This window comes from Wyeomyia smithii, chromosome 2, assembly GCF_029784165.1.
Source record: "Wyeomyia smithii strain HCP4-BCI-WySm-NY-G18 chromosome 2, ASM2978416v1, whole genome shotgun sequence".
Lineage (NCBI taxonomy): Eukaryota > Metazoa > Arthropoda > Insecta > Diptera > Culicidae > Wyeomyia > Wyeomyia smithii.
The window spans coordinates 125,194,350-125,203,624 of NC_073695.1; the positions used below are offsets into that span (position 1 = coordinate 125,194,350).

General features: G+C 39.8%; 1 long non-coding RNA gene across 1 annotated transcript; it reads right to left on the bottom strand.

Annotated features, from left to right (window-relative positions):
* Window positions 1–5,839: 5,839 nt before the first annotated feature.
* LOC129725631 (uncharacterized) lies at window positions 5,840–8,333 on the bottom strand. The gene is made up of 3 exons (XR_008728127.1): window positions 7,491–8,333; window positions 6,912–7,436; window positions 5,840–6,564 (listed from the first exon to the last, which is right to left on the bottom strand). It is a non-coding gene; the product is annotated as an uncharacterized LOC129725631 (long non-coding RNA).
* Window positions 8,334–9,275: the final 942 nt, after the last annotated feature.

Sequence of the window (9,275 nt, forward strand, 5' to 3'; positions counted from 1 at the left end):
GTTCCATCTCTCAAGAGGCGGCTTCTCTTAGGAAGGAATTTGAAATCAAACCTACTTTACTGAAAGCAACCGTGGAAACACTAGAGCAAAATGAATATATAGAACCTATCTTACCAGAATGCGAACAAAAAGATACTAGGGAAAGTACATCACGATTGAATGATGAACAGAAAACTAAACTAGGAAAAATCCAACAAATATTTAAAGTAGCAGAGGAAAATCTGGACACCACACACTGGATTAGCCACAGACTTGAACTAACTGAGGAAGCCAAAAAGCTTCCACCAGCACGAATAAACCCGTTCCCGAATTCGCCCAGGCGACAAGATCAAATCAACGAAGAGCTAGACCGAATGTTGAAATCTGGAATAATTGAAAAATCCTATAGCGATTGGGCTCTGCGCCTGGTCCCGGTAGATAAACCAGATGGAACTGTACGATTGTGCCTTGACGCGCGCAAGCTGAACGATCGCACGGTTCGAGACTCTTATCCACTTTCGCACGCAGATCGTATTCTCAGCAGACTGGGGTCAGCAGAATATATCACCACCATAGATTTGTCACAAGCCTTTCTGCAAATACCATTACACCCTAGGTCCCGAAAACATACGGCCTTTTCCGTGTTAGGCCGAGGACTGTTCCAGTTCACTCGTATGCCATTTGGCCTAGTGAACAGTCCGGCCACCCTTTCACGCCTGATGGATCGAGTTTTGGGTGGAGGGGAACTTGAACCTAACGTTTTTGTGTATTTGGATGACATAATAGTCGTATCCAATACCTTTGAAGAACATTTGATATTGCTACGAAAAGTTGCAGAATGTTTGAGGGCCGCAAATTATCGATTAACTTGAATAAATCGCGTTTTTGTGTGACGGAAGTTCCGTATCTAGGGTATATTTTGGGACGTGGAGGTTTGAGGCCCAACCCAGATCGGGTGTCGGCCATAGTAAACTATGAGCGGCCAAAATCTTTAAAGGCTCTAAGAAGATTTTTGGGGATGTGTAATTATTATAGAAGGTTCATAGCCGACTATAGTGAAATTACGGTCTTTAACTGATCTTCTCAGAAATAAACCCAAATCAGTTCAAAGAAATAGTTATCGGTTTCCGTTATACTCTACTAAATTTACGAAATTTAGTAGAGTAGAACGGAAACCGATAACTATTTCTTTGATTTCTCAATCACTCTGCTAAGACGCTCGTTATAGATTTTCTAAATTCCCAAATCAGTTGTTTGGAACGATAAAGCTGAAGCTTCGTTTCTTAAAATAAAAGAGCTGCTTATTTGCGCTCCGGTTTTAACCAACCCAGATTTCACGCGGCCGTTTGCCACACATTGCGACGCGAGTGACACAGCTATAGCTGGCGGGAAAAAGAAGGGTTGGCAGTGATAAAAGCAATTGAAAAATTTAGATGCTATATCGAGGGTTCAAAGTTCACCGTGTATACAGATGCATCGGCATTAACCTACATCATGAAGAGTAGTTGGCGAACTTCTTCGCGGTTATGTCGCTGGAGCATGGATTTGCAACGACACGATATGAAAGTTTTACATAGAAAAGGTGCGGAAAATTACGTTCCAGACGCTTTATCTAGGTCGGTGGAAGAAGTTATTGAGGCTCCAAATCCCGGGGAATGGTACACTGAAATGCTTAAAAGAATTCGAGGGAATTCAGAGAAATATAAAGATTTTAAGGTCGAACGGGGAATATTGAAAAAATTAACTACAGTCCAAAATGATAAGCTTGATTACCGCTTCTCGTGGAAGATATGCGTTCCCGAGTCTGCTAAGGAAAAGATACTAGTAGAAGAACACGATGATAGGATGCATTTAGGCGCGGAAAAAACTTTAGCTTTGATCAAGAAAAAATATTTTTGGCCAAAAATAGCTGAAGACGTACAAAAGTACATCCGTCAATGCTCACTTTGTAAACAGAACAAACCCGCAAACCGATCCCAAATGCCCGAACCCGGTAAACAACGCGTGACTACGAAACCGTTCCAAATCATAGCGTTGGACTTCATACAGTCCCTTCCACGGAGCAAAATTGGAAATTCTCACTTACTTGTTGTCCAGGATCTCTTCTTCAAATGGTGTCTACTAGTACCGGTAAAACGCATTTCCGCGCCACTCGTAACCAAAATTCTCGAAGAAACCTGGCTGCGCATGTTTTCGGTCCCGGAATATATTATAACCGATAATGCTACCACTTTTCTGTCCACTGATTTCAAAGCACTATTGACAAAATACGGAATTCAACATTGGGCCAACGCGAGGCATCACAGTCAGGCCAATCCGGTCGAACGATTGAACCGTACCATAAACGCGTGTATAAGGTCGTACGTGAAACAAAATCAGAAAATCTGGGACACCCGGGTGTCCGAGGTTGAATTTTGTCTCAATAATACCCCCCATTCCGCGACGGGTTACTCGCCTTACAGGATACTTTTCGGACACGAAATAAATGGAAATGCAGAAGAACATCGGATAGATAGGGACAAGGAACGTTTGTCTGAAGAGGAAAGGGTAATTAGAAAAGGAAAAGTGGACGAGAAAATTTACTCGATGGTTAGTAGAAATTTGCAGAAAGCTCATAACAGAAATATAAAAAATTACAATCTACGTTCAAAGAACTCGGCTCCTGTGTACACAGTTGGCCAGAGAGTGTTTAAAAGAAATTTCCGGCAGTCTTCCGCAGCGGATTCCTACCATGCGAAGCTCCGACGAATCCAGTAAATCATTGGGGGTATTTCCGGTAGCTGATTTGAAGCCCGATGCCAAAAATGAACACAAATTCTCTCTTCAAAACAGATATTTTGAATAATTCATGTCTGTGAAGGTTTTAATGTCCGCACAGGGAGAATCCAGGGATCCGATATTAAAATGATCACTCCGGTAGTAGCGCCATATTTACCTACCCGCAACTTTCATTTTCCAACACAAGTACTACAATCTCGAATCGCTCTCCATCAGCCGATCAACCTATAACAAAAAAAAATTAACTACACATGAAAATAAGACCGAACGAAATCTGTTATCTGGCTACTGTTAATGTAACAGATTCGTGATAACAAATTGTTTTTCTTACCTTATGTATAGACCAAATTCTAAATTTGTCGTTTTAATCAAATTTAATGCACTACTGAACTACTCAGGGCTCCTAATAATTTCGTGTGCTTGGCTTGACGCCACCGAGAACTGACAGTTCTCAACAGTGGTGTTAGTAAACGGTATTTTTTAGCTTTTTCACGTGAGTGAAAAAGAGCATCAAAGAATACCACGATAGAATAAAAGAAGGTTGCATTGAGGAAAAATGAGAGTACTTGATTGGGTGCAAGTATTGTCCATTACACGGAGCAGTAGTTTAGACTCCAGTTTAAAAAAAAGGACCTTAATGGTATTACTATCGCCGCTTCCCCCCCCCCCCCCCACCGAATGAGTATTGTAACCGTTGGTTTCAGGGATAATGTGTTGACTTTGTCAAACTTACAAATAGTTAAAGCTGCTCAGACCCCCTTATTACGACTCTGTAGATAGAGCCCACTGAGTGAGTGATATCCCTCCAAGTCTGTCGCTTTGCGTCTGGGACGGAGGGGTCACTCACGAAGGCGAGCTTTTTTATACGACCACGATTACCTCGTTCTGTATGTGTGATATCCCTCCACGTCTGGTGCTTTTGCATCTGGGACGGAGGGGTCGCTCATACCGGTTCACGATCAGATGCACCGAGGCATGTTTTGCCACAAGGGTTTTGGATCATCAAAACTTAACGACCTACAAAGTGTTGCCAAGATATAGATATGTCAAGATTTGGGGAATTCGAAAGGGTTTATAAGGCTCAGCCAAAGCGGGGAAGCCCCCTTTTTTACGCTGAACAGTAAGCAAAGTCGTTACGCGCGAAGTCATTTTTACAATTAAAAATACATAAAAGGTGTAAATCAGTATAATTAAGAAGAAAGCAGACAAAAGGAACAGTTATTATCTAAAAACTAATTGTGTGACAAACAAAAGGATCTAAAAGTTATTTGTGTAAAACAAAAGATGTTAGTCACTGTCTGTAAAACCTTATTGTGTAAGACAAATTGTTTCCTATGTCTAATTGTTAATCCTATTTAAAGTTATTATAGTGTAGTAAAAACAAAAAAAAAACGAAGAGAAGAAAAGAGCGGAAAACAGTGTTTTAAAAGGATAAAGAAAAACTTATTGTAAAAAAAAATGTAAAAATTACAATTATATGTTGATAGTGAATAGAACGCTTGTGTACCATAGCTATAATAAACCGTGAAATGATAGCTAATTGCCCCCGAACAGGTCCGTGGAGGGCCTTTTTATGTTCTGCTCTGGTTACACCAGAACTTCTACTTCACAGACATCAGGACAGAGAGCATCAGTGGCCAGAACGCCCTTCTGTGGTGGTCAAAGATATACCCGCCCCGCAGTGTAAGCTAGGACATACATCCTCGTCGTGCGGTGTGATTGAACCCGTGCTGGTTGGCAGGGAGACCCAGCAATCATTGAAGCCAAGCCCAAGCCGTGGGAACACAGGTCGCAGCAGATGTACAGCGAGGTCGACCCGCTGAATTTGGGGAAAAAGCTACTATGGTTACACAAGCGCAAGTAAACTTAGGTTAAGATAAACATTGTTCGATAGCAAGATGAATATAATGTAGAATTAGTGTACAACTATCAGCTTTGAGATTCACACTAATTTACACCTGCCAATTAGTCCGGTATTCCGAATTCATACAGTGGTCTTACCCCTTTTCGCTACTGGTCTAACGAAAGGGTGTTCTAAGCAGGAGCTTTTGAGCCAGTAGGGGTTTACACGTTAATATCAGGCAACGCTTTTCACCTGGGTCGCTCTTCGTTCGGTGGTTCACTTTCCCTAGGTTCCCGTTCGTCGAAATACGAGTAACGTGGTGGGCATAAAAGCAGCTTGAGGCGTAGATCGAATCCCCACCTCGCCTACTTCCTCGTTACCCCTGAGCTAAGCATAGGCTAACAATTGACTTCTAGCAGTTCTAATTTTGTGTTTAAATATATCTAACATCAAAATTTGTCCATTAGGTTGAAAAGACTGAGGGTATGCAATGCTTCCCCATGTTGATTTGCTTTGAGATAAATTACTGGAATTACAATCGAAATTACCTTTGTTTTTGCAGTTGTAGTTACTTCCATGTGGCAAGCGAGAAATTGATTTTGACCAGATAACTTTAAACACGAAAATTTTCTCATCAACTTCGCTCGTATAGCATCCGGATATTTATTCCCGCATTGTAGTCAACAATCACAAGGTGCTCTTATTCTTCTCGCATTTATTAAGGTCCCATCTTTACGGATGTACTCCAGTCCTTTTTCCTTCCGAATCTTATTCAGCAACTTTACTTTTGCTTTGGTGATTTTTGGTTCCAAAGTCTCTTTGGCCATGTCAGCAGTTGCATGGACCGTTATATTCAATCTAGGTAGAACAGTATTGTCCTAATTTTCTTGTGAAGGGCAAATTGGTGATTCTGAAACGTTGAATATTGTATTGGAATCAGATTCCAATGCAATGGAATTATCACTTACCACTTTAAACTTTGGTTTGTACTGGCGCATTAAAATGGTTAATGTTCTGTTTGGGAGAAGATTCAGAACTCACGATTGCGTCATCAGAGTCGTTCTGACTGTTTGCTATTTTTCAACATATTCGACAATTGAAAGATCATTTAAAAGTTCTGGATCACCGACTTGATCGTGGCCATCTTCATCGCGTTGAACTACATTTCTTTCAAGGTCTGGACTCAGGAACCTATTCGGATCCTCGTCTGAATTTTGAATATAGTTTTCAGATTTTGACGCATGTTCATCAAAGTTAAAAGTAACACTCTCTGTCAGTTGCTTTGCACTTCCAAAATCTTATATTAGTGGTAGTTTCGGTAGGACCAAAATTTTTTATTTCTTCACCTATCGTTTATTTGACACGGCACAAATACAATTTAATGTTTAACGGCGCCAATTATATCTGATGACTTAAATTCTTTAAGCAAATTTTTTATCCTCGCTGCCGACTACGAGCTGAAATTAAGTCTATCTTAAAACTAGCATATATTTTTCAATCAATGTTTTGTAGTTGAATGGTCGTCTGATGATCGTCGAATGGCCATGGATATGCAGCATGTATGGATTTGTTCTGCTAAGCCACGATGTCATGAGCTGGGACAGGGGCATGTAATCCTCGGGGCCTGGAAGTATTGTGCGGGGTTCAGTTGCTGGTTATGGTTCGTTGTTGTTGTTCGCTGTTGTTCAAGCCAAGATATCGCGAAAGGCCTCGGGTTCTCAGGTCCTAGCGGATTCGTGTGGGGTTCAGTTGCTGATTCCAAAATCGAGGTCTAAGTAGGACCAAATTAATCGGCTCCAAAGTAGACGGGGAATTCAATGAAAAAGCAGATAGAGTGGTTGATTCTGATAATTCTTTTTTTCTCGATAGAGGAACTGATTTTGGTGTTGATGAAACTATATTATTGAATGTTATATCTGCTGACGTATTCAGGTAGTGCTCATTATCAATATCCAGTAAACGACCTGTAAAACACAATAAAAAATACGGTCAATGAACACATTGATATAACTTAAACATTTCATTTGTACATGATTTTTGGTCTGAAAAGTCAACGTTTGTTGAGTATCACTGATGGCATTACTTAGTGTTCGATATCGGACCAAGCACGAATAAAGAAAGTATTTACATTTATTGCTTCACCTAGATGTGCTGCTTGTGATTCAGATATTTAGTTTTCTTTTTTTTGGACTTTTCCGAGGTCCGTTCGATCCGACTTTGAACATTTCGAACCGATTGGGATTCAGACAAAACTCTATCCAGTTCGATGACGGATGCTGCTTAAGATAGAAAGCATTTGATAAGGCCTTACCTGTCCCAGTGAGCTCTTTAGAAAGTGATGTTGGTAATAAGAACATCTCCGGCGAGGATTCGTTTTTCTTAGCTGAGTCAGTACGATTAAAAAAGTGCATTGATGCCGTTTTTTGCGCAACCGAAGATCGATCGAACACTGAGTTCGAACAAGATGAACTATTCAAAGATCTCGACCGATTTTGCCAAGAGCGCGCCTGTTCCAGTATAAGCGATGACGGAGTATCTGGATTCCAATGAGAATTTTCGACTTAACTGAATCTATGGTTTATACTACTAGCAGGTGTTGTGCGATTCAAATGAAATAGTGTTGGTCGTAGGCAATTATTTGCGAAGCTCACCGCCTCTTTTGCAGTCGTGTAACCTGTATTTCTACTAAACAAGGAATACGAATGTTCTTCAAATATAGATTTATCAACTTTGGACGTCGAAGGTGTTTTAGCATATTTGGGCAGATCTGGAAGTCTACGCAGAACTACATCATGAGATCCAAATGAAACTGTTTCAAGTTTTTCCAGCTGCTTATCTAAGAAGAAAAACAATATAAAGACAAAAATTGTATTTTTTTGTGCTACCAAACCTATTAAAGATTCCAGTTCACGCATTGTTAGATAAAAAGAAAACCATTCCAGCTTGCTGTCATATAACATAGAAACCAGTTTTATTGCGGTCATTCTAAATCTAAAAAACTACTAGTTGGCTATGAAAAATATCTCATAAAATTGTCATAAGTGCCCAGTTTTAACCTGTCAAACTTGTAAACAAATACATGCATGCAATGATATACATGCAGGTGAGACAAAAGCGGCTTAGTTGGTTTAGTGTGATGCAGAACTCTGTCGCAGTCTCCGTAAGATGTGTGTAAAATGCTTTAGAGCATCTTGCAGCGCATCTTATAAAGTAACACGGCAAACTTAGTATTAGTACTTAGTACTGTTCGGTAGTTTTTTTTTTTTAATTTCATCGGCAGTTTGTCTTGTTTCGGTTGAAAATAATTTCCTATGTCGTTAAATTAAGCGTCCTTAAAAATAAGGTAGGGGCAAGACACTAGATATATTTCGAAATATATTCAATATTCAATTAAACTAAGTATGTATCGTTGCATTTTTCGTGCACCTCTCTATTTATATCAAAGCTCGTTGATTCCTTATTATCGTCGGTGTGATGTCAGATTTTTCATAAAAATAAAGTTGTCTAGGCCCCAGGGATTTACCATACTTTTCTCTAATAATACAGGCATCCAACCTTTGCCGCACCTTACAACATATATATCATTGAACTAGGCTTATTGCGGCTACGATTGATACCAACTAATTACCAACCGCGCCATAATGATATTCTTGAAACTTTTTATAATCTTGAAACGAAAATCGAATCGTCGTCTGACTAACAAATAAACTGAACATCCAAAGTTGATTTTGATCTATCTCTGTATTAAAGAACACGGCTAGATTTTTTTCTTCTGAAAAACTGAGCTGAAACAATCCAATTCATTTTTTGCTAACAATGAAATCATTTGTGTAAGCCCGTACTATTTTGATGGCGCATAAATTTTAAGCGCCTATGTTCTCAAAATGCACGACAAAATTTCATGCGCATATGCTTGAGAGCTACAAAACCTACCAAAAACCCTTCTTTATTCCATATCTTTTTACAATATCACCATCAAATAATATCGATTGCACGATGATAACCAACACAGGTGAAACATTTCTCCCGCGACGAGAGATTTCCTTATTAAAAAAGTGGCGTGATGCCCTGGTGTGTGTGCTGGAACGGCACAACAAATCAACTTGTTACGGTTGCTGTCAAGCAATGAAAAGTTTAATTTAACTTATTGTGGCAAGTAGCAGAGCGCAATAATAATTATTGCGCTCTTAAAGAGGTAATGCCAGCTGCTTGTAGTATGCGGTACTCTTTCCATGTGGTTTTAAAACAGTTTTATTGCCATTCTTATAATTGCTTCAATAAGCTTGGCAAGGGTGGGCCACCTGGCTGTGAAGCAAACTTACAGCGATTGTCAGGAGGTTCCGATAGTATTTCTAGTTTTAACAGCAGTTTTGCGAAGTTGGTCATGAAAACCGCTAAAAGAATGCAATATGACCTAAATTGTTACTTGGGAATGCATTGAAGGTATGCAACGCATGTTAACCAGCTCAAAATAATAACCAATCCAGTCGATGTGTCGCTTCCCCGCAATGCTCTTCAGGCAAATAAACGAATTCAAAAGAATTTCAAATTTCACAGTGACAGGCACCAGCAATGTGTTATTGTTTTTGGGTGGTTGATGCAAGTGCTTTTAAACAGTGCCTTCAAGGTAAAAATAAAAGTTTAGGCAGATTGTTTCCGATATCAACTGTGCCAT